The sequence below is a fragment of the Haliotis rufescens genome, unplaced genomic scaffold (assembly GCF_023055435.1).
Source record: "Haliotis rufescens isolate VD_foot unplaced genomic scaffold, xgHalRufe1.0.p SCAF_8, whole genome shotgun sequence".
Taxonomy (NCBI): Eukaryota; Metazoa; Mollusca; class Gastropoda; order Lepetellida; family Haliotidae; genus Haliotis; species Haliotis rufescens.
The window spans coordinates 5,649,146-5,664,951 of NW_025964372.1; the positions used below are offsets into that span (position 1 = coordinate 5,649,146).

At 37.0% G+C, this 15,806-nt stretch overlaps 1 long non-coding RNA gene across 1 annotated transcript; it reads right to left on the reverse strand.

Moving 5' to 3' along the window:
• Positions 1-3,328: 3,328 nt before the first annotated feature.
• On the reverse strand, positions 3,329-15,567 carry LOC124111452. Its single transcript, XR_007219348.1, has 9 exons — positions 14,929-15,567; positions 13,693-13,786; positions 12,120-12,429; positions 11,629-11,729; positions 9,737-9,914; positions 7,251-8,301; positions 6,149-6,237; positions 5,782-5,890; positions 3,329-4,894 (listed from the first exon to the last, which is right to left on the reverse strand). It is a non-coding gene; the product is annotated as an uncharacterized LOC124111452 (long non-coding RNA).
• Between the last annotated feature and the right edge of the window lie 239 nt (positions 15,568-15,806).

The following is a 15,806-nucleotide window of genomic DNA, read 5'->3' on the forward strand; positions in this document are numbered from 1 at the left end:
TAATCCAGTTTTACATCACTGTCGGGCATATATTGTGTAGAAACCTTAACCCTAGCACCTGATCATTTATGTTTCTGTTGAGATTTCATAACATCAGCGTCTGTATCGGGAATAACCCACTTTTACATCACTGTCGGACATATAATGGGTAGAAACCCTAACCCTAGCACCTTACCATTCATGTTTCTGTTGAGATTTCATAACATGTGCGTCTGTATCAGGAATAACCCACTTTTACATCACTGTCGGACATATATTGAGTAGAAGCCCTAACCCTAGCACCTTATCATTTATGTTTCTGTTGAGATTTCATAACATCATCGTCTGTATCAGGAATAACTCACTTTTACATCACTGTCGGACATATAATGGGTAGAAACCCTAACCCTAGCACCTTACCATTCATGTTTCTGTTGAGATACGAAAACATCTGCGCCTGATTCAAGAATAATCCAGTTTTACATCACTGTCGGACATGTATTGAGTATAAACCCTAACCCTAGCACCTGATCATTCATGTTTCTGCTGAGATACGAAAACATCTGCGCCTGGTTCAAGAATAATCCAGTTTTACATCACTGTCGGACATATATTGAGTAGAAACCCTAACCCTAGAACCTTATCATTCATGTTTCTGTTGAGATTTCGTGACATCTGCGCCTGATTCAAGGATAATCCAGTTTTACATCACTGTCGGGCATATACTGAGTAGAAACCCTAACCCTAGCACCTGATCATTCATGTTTCTGTTGAGATACGAAAACATCTGCGCCTGGTTCAAGAATAATCCAGTTTTACATCACTGTCGGACATATATTGAGTAGAAACCCTAACCCTAGAACCTTATCATTCATGTTTCTGTTGAGATTTCGTGACATCTGCGCCTGATTCAAGGATAATCCAGTTTTACATCACTGTCGGGCATATACTGAGTAGAAACCCTAACCCTAGCACCTGATCATTCATGTTTCTGTTGAGATACGAAAACATCTGCGCCTGGTTCAAGAATAATCCAGTTTTACATCACTGTCGGACATATATTGAGTAGAAACCCTAACCCTAGAACCTTATCATTCATGTTTCTGTTGAGATTTCGTGACATCTGCGCCTGATTCAAGGATAATCCAGTTTTACATCACTGTCGGACATATATTGTGTAGAAACCTTAACCCTAGCACCTTATCATTTATGTTTCTGTTGAGATTTCATAACATCAGCGTCTGTATCAGGAATAACCCACTTTTACATCACTGTCGGACATATAATGGGTAGAGACCCTAACCCTAGCACCTTATCATTCATGTTTCTGTTGAGATTTCGTGACATCTGCGTCTGATTCAAGGATAATCCAGTTTTACATCACTGTCGGGCATATACTGAGTAGAAACCCTAACCCTAGCACCTGATCATTCATGTTTCTGTTGAGATACGAAAACATCTGCGCCTGATTCAAGAATAATCCACTTTTACATCACTGTCGGACATATATTGAGTAGAAACCCTAACCCTAGAACCTTATCATTTATGTTTCTGTTGAGATTTCGTGACATCTGCGCCTGATTCAAGGATAATCCAGTTTTACATCACTGTCGGACATATATTGTGTAGAAACCTTAACCCTAGCACCTTATCATTTATGTTTCTGCTGAGATTTCATAACATCAGCGTCTGTATCAGGAATAACCCACTTTTACATCACTGTCGGACATATAATGGGTAGAAACCCTAACCCAAGCACCTTATCATTCATGTTTCTGTTGAGATTTCGTGATAGCAGCGTCTGTATCGGGAAAAACCCAGTTTTACATCACTGTCGGACATATATTTGGTAGATACCCTAACCCTAGCACCTTATCATTCGTGTTTATGTTGAGATTTCGTGATAGCAGCGTCTGTATCGTGAATAACCCAGTTTTACATCACTGTCGGACATATATTGAGTAGCAACCTTAACCCTAGAACCTTATCATTCATGTTTCTGTTGAGATTTCGTGACATCTGCGCCTGATTCAAGGATAATCCAGTTTTATATCACTGTCGGACATATATTGTGTAGAAACCTTAACCCTAGCACCTTATCATTTATGTTTCTGTTGAAATTTCATAACATCAGCGTCTGTATCAGGAATAACCCACTTTTACATCACTGTCGGGCATATACTGGGTAGAAACCCTAACCCTAGAACCTTACCATTCATGTTTCTGTTGAGATTTCATAACATGTGCGTCTGTATCAGGAATAACCCACTTTTACATCACTGTCGGACATATATTGAGTAGAAACCCTAACCCTAGCACCTTATAATTCGTGTTTCTGTTGAGATACGAAAACATCTGCGCCTGATTCAAGAATAATCCACTTTTACATCACTGTCGGACATATATTGAGTAGAAACCCTAACCCTAGCACCTTATCATTTATGTTTCTGTTGAGATTTCGTGACATCTGCGTCTGATTCAAGAATAATCCAGTTTTACATCAGTGCCGGACATATATTGGGAGAAACCCTAACCCTAGCACCTTATCATTCATGTTTCTGTTGAAATTTCGTGACATCTGCGTCTGATTCAAGGATAATCGAGTTTTACATCACTGTCGGACATATATTGTGTAGAAACCTTTACCCTAGCACCTTATCATTTATGTTTCTGTTGAGATTTCATAACATCATCGTCTGTATCAGGAATAACCCACTTTTACATCACTGTCGGACATATAATGGGTAGAAACCCTAACCCTAGCACCTTACCATTCATGTTTCTGTTGAGATACGAAAACATCTGCGCCTGATTCAAGAATAATCCAGTTTTACATCAGTGCCGGACATATATTGGGTAGAAAACCTCACCCTAGCACCTCATGATTCACGTTTATGTTGAGATACGAGAACATCAGCGTCTGTATTTAGGAATAACCCAGTTGTAAATCACTGTCAGGCATATATTGGGTAGAAACCTTAACCCAAATAGGGCGGTTACATATCTGTGGCGGCATCAGACTTGACATATATAACCTAACCCTAGCTCTTCCTGATGCGGTATGTTGGCGAACCATAACGTCTACAGTATTCAAATGGGGTTAATATCATGTATGACATAACACCATACGCGCATGTGCCTATAATTAGCTTTGTTAAGAAGCATTTTTTAATATATTCATTGAGTATCATGTAATAACTCAATTACTTTTTACTTGTTTGAAGTTGTTTGTGTGCTGTATTGTTGCAAGATTCTTTAGTATATGACTGGTGGTATTATTGTTGAATGAATACTTTTGTTACACAGATAGGTAATATGTGTTCTCAACAAAATAAATAAACACATTTTGTAAGTTTTATCTTTTTATTAAGACTAACATTAAAGCAAATAAACAAATCTATGTATGACTCATTTCACTGTTCAAACTACAACAAAATAAACCATAAATGTAAAAAGTTTGAGGAAAGCAGTATGACAACATAGATATAACTGGAAAAATATCATATATCTACAGCAGAGTATTACAGAACAAAGTGTCAGTTTGATTTGAAACATCTGAGTACCTAGAAAAACCTCTCATGCACTGAGTAACCTAGTTGGGCTTGAACGACGTTAATATACAGTCCTAAAACCAGTCCTACATCACCGGTATCATGCAACATTGATGTTAGTGAGTACTATTCATCACATTTTACTTTGAACCATCTAAAGCAACTTGCAATCGTTGATAAAACATTTCGGTTTTTCTCTAATTCCATTTTGATTGCTCCAGAAGGAGAAGAAAACAAAACTTGCTCTGGCTCAAATGAGTTGAAGTTGCTTTGATATTTTGTAAGGAACGAATTGAACTGCTCACAGATTTCCGTGTTGACACCCACATTTTCAAACACTGAAGACTTGAAAGCGTCGCCACATACATGCGTACAACCATGGAAATAATCATGGAAGAATCAAGTGTCTTTAAAGAATGAAGGTTCTCTATTCAAGCAGTATTCAGAAAGTGAACAAGCAAAGTCATAAAGTACATGTGTCAGTGGTTCAGGCAGGTACCTGAACATGGAAGCAAATGGATCTTTTCTGCCTTCGCTTTCAGGAATTATGTGGAACCCAAGACAATGACCATGAATGGGTAAAAACCAGAAAAACAAACTACTGTGTCCACTTGTGCTGACTCTAGGGAAGTCTTTGTTACATCTTTCATCTGCTGCTGGTAGGTCATCATAAATTTTAGTTTTGCTGATCTTGTTTATGTTGTAGATAGGGAGTTTTCTAACCTGTTCTCCACTTTCGGTAAAACGATATGCCACGCCACTTTCTGGATTGTAAGATTTAGGGATGCTATGTGCATCCTGGTAAGCAGGTAAATGTGTAAGCAAGTTCTTTGCATAGTCTGCAAGGTACACTATGAAATAATGTACATGTATTTCAGCTGCAAATTGTGATGTGTAAGAACTCTGCAAAAGATTATGTATTTCGGGCCGAATAAGTTTGACATCTCTAAAACTGACTGGTTCCATCACATGCAAGTACTTCGGAAGATTTACAGAATGGATCTCCAATCTTCCTGAAGTCAATCTTCATATTAGCTGCCCAGGAGAAAAAAACAGTTGTTAAATGTACTCTGAGACATAAAACTGGATTCATTGTGTCTTGACTTGTACATACGATCCATTTCTTTGCAGTAACCAGTGAATTTGACACTGTCACTTGAAAAGCTTGTAATTCTATACAAAAAGTCATGACAGTTCATCAACAATGGTGGTTTCTTCCTCCAAAAATGAATACTGTCCTCTTCCTCTGTATGACACAGCAAACAGTTGCCATAATAGGGGCTAGTCGGGTGTAAAGTTGTTTTCGTGCTGTGCTGCTGTAGTAGGTTAATGCCATCTGGTGTTTGTACATCATGGAAGGTGCACTGAAAAAAGATTAAAGCTTGGTGCATGATTGAAAAAGCAACAAGGACCAGTGGTAACATATGAATTGGACCTGTAAATTCATGGATTGTCCTGAGTACATTTTGAGCATTATCTGACCCCTACAGTATACATTCTTCCAGTCATCCTTAATCTTGTAAATGGATCTAAAATATATATACCGTATTCGACGTAATAAGCGCCCCGCTCTAATAAGCGCCCACGGCGATATTTGCTGATATATTGGCTAGTGAACAAGCCCAATTTGCATCCCTTCCGATTGATCAATGTACACAAGACTTATTTATTCGGTATAATACGCACACACATGTTATATGCACCCTTATTTATGGGCAATTAAAATCTGGAAAAATATATCTGTCGTACATAAACATTTCACGCTGTCAGCATAAACAACGAAATTTATCTTTCAACTATGTTTTTTCCCATCAAAATAATATTCTAATAAGAGCCCCCTATTTCTAATTTTGAGAGCGCCCCGGGCGCTTATTACGTCGAATACGGTATGCCAACATCTTGTGATTGGACAACATCAGACATGAACTGAAAGCAAAGGCTGTCAGAGTGACTTTTTGGTAACAAAGTTCTGTTTGATAAGGTTACAAAAAGTCAAAATGACCTGCAACTGTCGGGTAGTTTTTTAAGCTGATTCTTAACCATGTGCCTCTGGCAGGCAAATTAGGATTTATTTAATCGTTTGGTTAAAAATTAGCATTTTTCTAAAATTACTTAATTTATGATCCATCATAACATTATACATATATGGCATTCAAGTCAATATGAGCAGGTGTGGATAAATCCCTCCAGTCCCTATGGCTATCAGCGACAAAGCAAACTGGACATACTGTGCTTGGTAATTCATACATACCCCACATGAACAGTTTTCTGGTAGTGCAGGACAAAGCAAGATAATACTGACAAAACCAGATTCATCTGTTTGGTGCTGAAAGCACCATTTTTCATGCAAGTGGATATTTCTGAAATACAACAAGATATGTCCTAATTAATCCCTTAAAATACAATATTATACGGAACATTTTAACAAAGAGCAGTGGAGGAAACAATGTGCACTTAACATGTTTTAATGTTAGGAAACATGAGTAATAAGCATTGACTTCAATAGCTTACATTTGAATTTAGATAGTTCCATTGCAGTGTTTTGTTGTCAGACTATATGAAATCTATACACAAATAGTTCACACAGCAGAGCGATTAAAGATAAAGATACTACTTACTCCCTATATTTTGGGCAACTCTGAGGAGTTGGAATATGTTTACTCAGTGATCCAAAGTCCCAGAAGCCAGTGTCGACATTGAAGTTTGACTGGTGATGAAAGTGCAAACATTAGCAATAACAAAAAGTGTAGAAATATAAACCTGATCTAAAGTTTTATGAACATGTTAAAAGGAAACAATTCCAAGGATAAAATCAGCAATTTTGACTGAGTGAAAAGAAATGTGCCTTTTTTCAACCATATGTTCCTGAACAGTATTTATCAGTATTTGACATATTATGTTTATTAATACTAAGAAGAATGGATGCATCAGATGTGAATTTAACAACAAACCACAAAAATCTATCAATCAGTAAATAATGAGCCAATTACGATAGTAATTTTACAATACCGGTACTGGTATATCAAACTATAAAACTATTGCAATTATTTGCCCTATATCGACAGGAAACCTTGGTAATGTTAATAGTATGCATAAAAATTAATACCGTATTCGACGTAATAAGCACCCTAGGCACTCTCAAAATTAGAAATAGGGGGCTCTTATTAGAACATTATTTTGGTGAAAAAAAAAGAAGAGTTGAAAGATAAATTTCGTGGTTTACGCTGACCATGCTGACAGCGTGAAATGTTTATGTACGACAGATATATTTTTCCAGAATTTAATTCCCCATTATTTACGGTGCATATAACACACGAGTGCATATTATATGTGAATAAATAAGTCTTGTGTACATTGATCAATCAGAAGGGGTGCTAATTGGGATTGTTCACTAGCCAATATCTTAGAAAATATCGGCGTGGGCGCTTATCACGTCGAATATGGTAGTTTCAATTAGTTATAGCATTAAAGTTGGTTTACTGCTATCACAATACTATTGCAATAGTCATGATAGTGTGGGCTACTATTACAATACAACTACAATAGTGAAAATAACACCCAGTAGCCACCCCTTTGTATAGGTATTACATCTTAAAGTGACTTTGATTCAGATTTTGCTGATAACAAAGCCAGGACAGGCGGAAAACTCATGACCTGATACCTACATGTACTTTTCATTATAAGATACAAACAAAGGTTTTGTTGCATGGTTTAACATACCTTTTCAGTGAATGTACCGGGGTAGAAGTGCTCTCAGTTGATGTGAAGGAATCCAGAGTTGTTGGTTTTCTTTCATTGACAATAAATGTGGACAGATCCTTTGGGATCCCTCTAAGTTCTTTACAGTTTTAGATTTTCCAACAGAACAAAGTCCTGATTGACATGAAATAGTCCAGGTATTATTGTTGACATGTACAAATTCAACACTTTCATTTCTTCCTTTGACTGTATATTTGGTTACATGAGGAGATTCTGCAACCAGCACTATTTCCTGATTTTGCACTAACATTGAATCCCTTAACTTTTTATCTTTGTCAGATTCAGGTTGAAATTCTGAATTGAAGAGATTGTGATAATCTTGCAGTAAATACTCTTTCACAAATCGGGCATGCATGCATGTAACACCTGATGTGTCTAGATGTTTCTTCTGTGCTGTCATTTTCAATGTAACTTTCATTAACATGACATCTTGTAAACAGAACAAGAACACTGGACATGTGTTGTATCCTCCTCCTCATGAAGCATTGTCACTTTGCAGTATGACTGGGGCTTGAACTTTCCACTTTCAGGACAATAGTCACTCATAATCAACACATCCTTTGTAAAGGAATGAGACTGCCAGAGAATAGTGCCACCTTCAATGAGACGTGTTGAGAAGTTGTCAAACAGCGATGATGAGTGAGTGCAGTTTTCACTGTTTCCCTGAGCATGTTGAGCAGAAAGCATCTTCACACTTTGTCTATACTTTTCTTGACATCCAATTCAGAAGTGAAATATGATTTTATTTCTTAAAGAGGTAGGGTACTTCCTTGTGTCTTCATTGTATGTAGAAAAGTACTGCATGTAGCTCGCTTTTTGGTCATTGTCCCAGTGATAGTTTGATACTGATGACAAAATGTGGAACTCTTCTTCAACACTTTTTGGTTTTATTTCTTTTTTCAAGCTGCTGAAGTCCACAGGGTCATCTACAACGTGGTTTCCATGGATTCTGTGATCCTTTAGAACTTGCAAAAGTGTATCAGTGTCATGAAGCCCAAATATGTGTAGAGGCCTGTTAAAATAGTCAAATAAATGTGTTACTATCATAGGTGAAGGGAGTACAGTGACACACAACAGCAAGATCATGATACAATACGTATTGCAATGTGCATATTTACGTCAAATCATGTGGAAACGTCTTGACTATAAAAAGGTAAAGATAGCTGTAGACATGTTTTGCAGCGGTTAGTTTAATTAGTGAACTTGAAACCCTAATTACAACACATTTCGCGATAGTTGACTGACAAAAATGCTGGATGTCATCATCGATATCGTCTTGTATTGATACAAAAAAATCACGATGCATCGATGCACCAATGTGCAGTTTCACCCCAAGAAGGGAGTAGTGAGTGAGCAAGATTGGGACGGTTCGTAAATAAGCAAACTTTGTGGTAAATGAAACTTGATAATATCAGTCAGGTAGCTAAAAACAAACACTGACTTTTGTTTATTGACTATTTGGTTACATTCATAACAGGAGGAGGATGCATAATGTCATTTAGCAATATTTAGCTAAATGGTGTTATTGGCCCGCCTGATAAATCTACCTTAACTTATACATCTAATCTTAATGTAATTCCAGGCATATCCAAGTAGTCTGTGTACATCGTGTATTCCCTTTCGGCCACATGGACACATAGGCGCATACTCATCTGTTCATACACAAGCATATTCAAGTTTACATAATCACTCTAAGTTATAATCATAATATAATGATACATTCGGTGACTCCGCAATAATTATCACCCTCCAATTTGTGATACGAAATAACCACAACCATAACACGTGGCCTTGTTGCCAAACAAATTCTTCTCCTTGTTATCGTCTTTGTTTGTTTCTCAAGTGACGTCATATTTATTACGTCATTTCAAAAACACTCACATCGCCATCTTTAACCGCTTCAGTACACCAGTATACACCTTCATAAAAAATACCCACCCTCCCTTCCCTCGCTCTTGTCACACCTTCATGTACATAGCAGCAAAATGTAAAAACCTTATGAATGTTGTTCATGTTGTTGTTGCTGATTATCGCTTTATATCAATAAATACCGTTAGGTGTGGCAAGGTTTGGACGGGCTCTGGCCTGATAAGGTTTCGCTCGTATGCTCGGTTGCCTGCTTGTACAGTGGGAGCCCATTCCAGCCCTCGTGTTTCCATGGGTGGACACAAATGCATATAGCTCGTCTGCTGTACAGTGGAGAGCACATGGTTTCGCTGCTCGGAGTTATCTCCCTTTGCTCGGTCTAGCGCCAGTCGCCGCCTTCCACACCTGGCCTTTTATTTCCAAACATTCTCTTCTGTTATTATTCTGTTCCATAGCCCATAACAGGTCGGCCGATAATGATGGCCTATCAAAGTTTAGCATTTGTGAAATGAGAGTGATAATGGCACTGCCAAGATAAAAACATTTATACTGTAACTATGGAACGTGTATATAAAGTTTACCTATCATGGATGTGATTTTCATCTGCATTCTTCTTGACACAGTTGAAAATCACAGATGATACCTGAAGCTTGTTGGATATGTCTTCAGACTGTGCAAGAATGGACAACTTATCAAACACTACTTTGCATATACTCCATCTGCTGTTGAAATACTGGCTGTAGCATTGTCTCTTGGGTCCTGAAAAACAACAACATTGCTCTGATCATGCTGATTAACTACAAAAGTTTTTAAAAAGTCTAATTTGTTCTTCTTATATTCATGGCCAACTATACTTTATTATGTTTATACTTAAAGAAACACAAGGCTGAAAGAAACCCATGAAAATTACAAACAATGAAAAAACCTGATGATGCCTTAAACAAACCTAATCAAACATTACAATAATGTTATTGCTATTTTTCCAAACTAAGTTGGTATATACAATAATTACTTTTTCAATACTTGTCCTCTCATGTATAAATTCATATAAATTATTTGACATAGATGGCCCCAAATGAGAATAACATTTCATAGAAAAAGTATTGTCCACTGTGGTCTTTAGATAACAGAAATAAAACATAACATAGTCATGAAACGTATGGAAATTAGACTAATATAAGATGTAACTGCCAAAAGCAAACTACTGGGTATATCATTAAATGTGAGCAACTATGACTATGATCACAATGAAAATAAACATACTTACAAAGAAAATCAAAAGTATGCAATCATAACAACTGCTGTTAAGGTAGTGGTATGTGCATAATAAGAGATGAACATGATGAATGTCAACATACTTTGAGTTCAATACAGCTACTCCACAGATTACTCAGGGCTTGACACATTGGAGTGCCATACCAGCAATAGAAACTAACAGTTTTAGTACACTTGTCCTTATAATGATAACATACAGCAGAACCCTTAAAAAGGGTAAATTTCTACTGGTACGTATAATACCTTAACTAATTGGCAGTACTGCAAAGGACTACAGGACTCGAGCAGTGGTATGTAGAATTCTATACTTGGACAACCAAATATGCTCCAAGTACTTATTCAGTGGCAGATGCATTTACTGAGCCAAAATCATTTATTTCCTTCAATGAAGGTTTTCAGAATTTTTGTGGACAAATATAAACATAATATCAGCACAAGTGAATGTAGACATGCCTTGTCCTGTGGCTAGTAGATATATTTCAGATTTATCAGCCACTGAGGATTTCAATTTTGTTTATTATTTACAGCTGCCATTATAAACTGGTAGTTGTAATATTGGTGAATGCAGCATTTAACAAACGAAAAGACAATGATTGCAATTAACTACTTTTGGATTAAAAAAAAACAGGTTGTGTTTTAGGATTTTCAATTATCTATGGACTTTAAGATTAGTGGCAGCCATATGGTTAATTTTAGGAACAATCAGTCTGAGACTTTAGCCACTAGTGGGAAGCCCAGGTTTATTAAAAGTCTCTTTGGTCTAGTAATGCCATATGATAACACTAAAATATACTGAATATGATGCTAAGAACCAAGTTTGGGCTCGTAGACTCAAAATATACTGATCAAAAAGGTTTTACTCGGTGAACAAGAAAATGCAACAAAGGTAACAGAGGTTTCCAAACAACTTATATCATTACTGCACATATATGTCCAATAAAATACAAATTGATTCATACATGGAACACTGGCTGACAAAGGAACCAGAATTAAATTCAAATTGAGAATTTGTACCAAATTACAATGCTTAATAAAATGCTTCCAGTATATCAAAGATTGTCAACATGCCATTTAAAATGCTTGAACTGAAATTTCAGATTGTTGATAACCAACCATGGCATGTAGGAAGGAAACTGTCAAACAATGGCCCATTTTGAGCTACCTTTTACAGCACAATATATTTATCTATATACATTACCATCAGTATGCCCATTCTGTTTCACATGGCTTTTGCTTCGAGAGAGTGCTGCCTTTTGTTGCTGTAGAACTTTCTTGTTCAAGTCTTTGTGGGTGAGTATTCTTAGGACAAAAAAGATATAATGTGCATAATTCATAAATGTACTATATTCAGGGCTGCACCACTCATGCTATATAGGCTAGTAAAGTAACACATAATCAGTCTCCAAAATCTGCCAAGACTACTACTGGTACTAGTCTGAACTCGGCTCTTAGGATCATTTTCAGTAGAATGAATGGGGTAGTGTTGTTATATGGACTATTCTTAACTGCGTTTAATAGACCAAACAGAATTTTACTAGCCTTGGGCTTCCAACTAGTGGCTAAAGTTGCAGACTGCTAAATGCTATACAGATAGATAATAATAATTTTCTGACTTCATGAAATTGGTATGAATCCATACTATGATAACTGTATCAAAGGACAGACATTACTAATACTTAACAACATCACCTATATGGTAAAAGTTGAGTGACTGTTGAATCCGATTCCTGAAGAACATTGGAAATGGATGGCCTGATTCCAGAGAAGCACCCACTTTTAAAATAGGACACAAACATCCGACTTCCCTGTGTAAAGGCAATGGAGTAGAAAATGCCTTGTACAATATCTGTGGCCGCAGCTAGGTCTAAGACTTTTCTTTCCATTTCAGGGAGTTGTCTACGGGTTTTGGAGACAAAGCCGCTGTTAAAAAGGTCTGAATCCATCATAGCAGAGAAAAGCATGGCTCTGTTACATTTATTTAGAGTCTCCAATACAGGATCTGCAAATTGAAAAATAATCATATGTATATAGAATTGAATCATGTCATGTTTTTGTCTCAACGCAACACTCAGCATTATGTTTATAATTAGGCTTGTGACAGTAGTTTGTTTGTAATCTATTATATTAACTTAATCGAAGATATCATTAAATATTGTTTATATTAATTTCGGCAAAATCGTGATTGAACTCATCTTTTTGAGTTAACAGACTATAAAAGCCCAGTTTCCATTCTTGCCAAACTAGGCTAGAATTTGCTTTTAAGAGTTATGGCCCTTCTATGTCCCTCCCAAACAGCAATCTTAACAGCAGTTTACAAACCACATGTCGATTTTGTAATGCAATTTTGATTGGACTATGCATAGACTCGTAGTCCAGCCAAAACATAACTTAGAATTTCCAGCCTAGTTTGGCAAGGGTGGAAGCTGGACCTTTAAAGTAAGTTAACTCCCTTGCCTAGGAAAGATGGTGTGAACTGATCAGCAGAGCGCACTAAACTCACCATTATTTACATTAACTCTACTGACCCCTTAAAATGAACATGAGGAGTTAGAGACACAATGTATTTCTATCACAGCATTACAAATTCTTCTCAGTTATGATTTTGGGTATTTTTTAAAGTGAATAACCGATAGATAAGGAAGAAAATGTGGGATGTACAGCTGATTGCTATTTCAGGCTTATTTTTTAAGAGACAATTACACACAGTAATATTAATCTCATTATCTAAAACAATGCCTAGCATACAGTAAATATATAAATATTAAATCATTATCTCCAGTGATTTTCCTGCAAATTTCACATTTGCATTGGCCAAGTTTGCAAATGGCAAAACAAGCACACAAACTCCTCAGAATCTGCCACCATGATCCAAACAGGAGATGTGCAATAGATCAGTGCTCATGTAACATGATGTAAAGAGAAGTAACTCTGCACTCTATTTTATCAGGTTTATCCTAGTATTGCAATATTTCACTGCTGAGGTTTGTGTTCGAGACACGGAATATTAACTGATGTTTTTTTAATGAAAAAAACCGCCCCGCAATGTTCAACCATAGCAGTTTGAGTTGTCATTACAATTTAAAAGATACAACAGCAGTCTAAGGCCACTATAACTTAATGACATGTTAAATCTGAATGGTTTTTTTTGTTAACAGGTACTTTGGGATTTATTTTTTTAATGTAATACAGGTTAAAAATATAGAAATAATTGTGCAAAATGTTTTACGTTAGATGCAAATAAACAAGGAAAACGTTACTTTACCTCAAGATGGTCCAATCAAAACAGTTGAAAGAGTACTTGGTCCACCAAGCTCTGGCCGTGTCGTAGGATGTCCGCTAACAGAGACAATGCCACTCTGAAACAAATTTAGAAAATTAATAAGGTATGGCACAGGAAGATAGGTTTGTGGAAATCTAAACACAATTATCTTGCTCTGGCAGCACAGATACGTTTACTGCAGTTAGGTGAGTGAGTGAGGGGGTGAGGTTTTACGCCACTTTTAGCAATATTCCAGCAATATCATGTCTGGGGACACCAGAAATGGGCTTCACACATTGTACCCATGTCGGGAATAGAACTCGGGTCTTCGGCGTGACGAGCTAACGCTTTAACCTCTAGGCTACCTGACCGCCCCACTGCAGCTAGGTCCGGACAAGACAATACAGTGACTGACAATACTAGACCCATGCCTTGGGGTATTGATGATACCAAATAAACCAAATAACTAACCATGATCACTATGGCTGTCACATTTCAGCGATGTATTTCAAATTGCTACAGGACAATATGACCCATATGATACACCAACCTATATTTTCATTTAATGTCAGTTATACTATGATACTGTAGGAATAAATTAACCAATCATACAAACACAAACCATTTGACATCAACGACATTTTGTTGTCTGTTGGGTGGTATGGAACATGAAGAATTCACACAAAATATAATGCGATTTGTATCATGTAGTGAATCAAACATGGCAATTAGTATTGTATCATGAAGTAGGTGTATCATGACACCCTTATGGATTTCCTGGTCCACTAAGTCGCTTGGTATGACAAGCTTAGGTTTATGGAGGCCTTTAGCCTATATCCATAGGCCTTATGACCTATTTTAATGACATGAAACAAAATGATACATTTGACATTCATATAGGTATTCATAATAAACCCCATTTTTGCCTGATAGGACAAAAAACGCAGCAAATGTTTGCAAATTGTGTTTCCATCAGAACCCACACCTCATATAAATTGGAATAACATCTGAAATATGTAGTTCTTTAATAATAGTAAACGTTTTGTAGCCGCCATGAATTTTGGGCGCCACCTGTCACGCGCGACTGCCTAGTAACGCAATGTACATGAAATAATATTACTTATGAGTCTGAACATAGTTAAATACATAAACCTTTGCGAGGAAATGCGAATAGGATATCAGTAAACCATATAACTGTACTTTAACACTGCATATAGTTAATACTGGTACAATTCTTACCGCCATTACTGCGTTGTAGATGTAAAGTGTCCTGACCTGGAACGAGAGAGAAAACGCAGAAAACAGTTGCTGAAAAGAATAATAGTATGCAAAATAAGTTACAGTAACAAACAAGAACAGCATACAACAACATCCAACAAAACGAATCCAACTCTTTAGAAGGCAAAGTGTCTAGACGCTACGCTAGAAATTTGATTTGCAGGTGAGCCGGAGAGACGCATGTGCTTCCAGCGATACTACGCGAACGATAACTGCAACCAGTTATCCCGCCGTGTTCGATGAAGGTGAAGGCTATATAGGCTAACTGTTTTAATAAATGCATTACTTTAGAATCCAAGAATGGTGTGGATATCTGGTTACAATAACAAGGTGGTAACTTGGAATAAACACCTAAAGTATAGAACAAAAACTTAATCCAACATATTCAGCTCTCATATGTGAGATTATGTAGCGTACTATTCGGCTGATTACACATGCAAGTGACCTCTGATGATAGGTCACTCACATTAACCAATGAAAACCACAGACACATATTTAGCTTATTACATATGCACGTGAACTCCTATGGAAGGTCACACATATATTAACACATATATGAACCAATGAAAACCATGCTTTTTTTAACTGTCATGCTCCTACTGCTATGCTTGTCGTAAAAGGCGACTAATGGGATCGGGTGGTCAGACTCACTGACTTGGTTGATGCATGTCATCGATCCCAAATGCGTGGATCGATGCTCATAATATTAATCACTGGATTGTCTGGTCCAGACTCGATTATTTACATACCACCGTCGTATAGCTGGAATATTGCTGAGTGCGGCGTTTATCAACAAACCAACCAACCAAACCAATCCAATACGAACCCACTTGACGTCG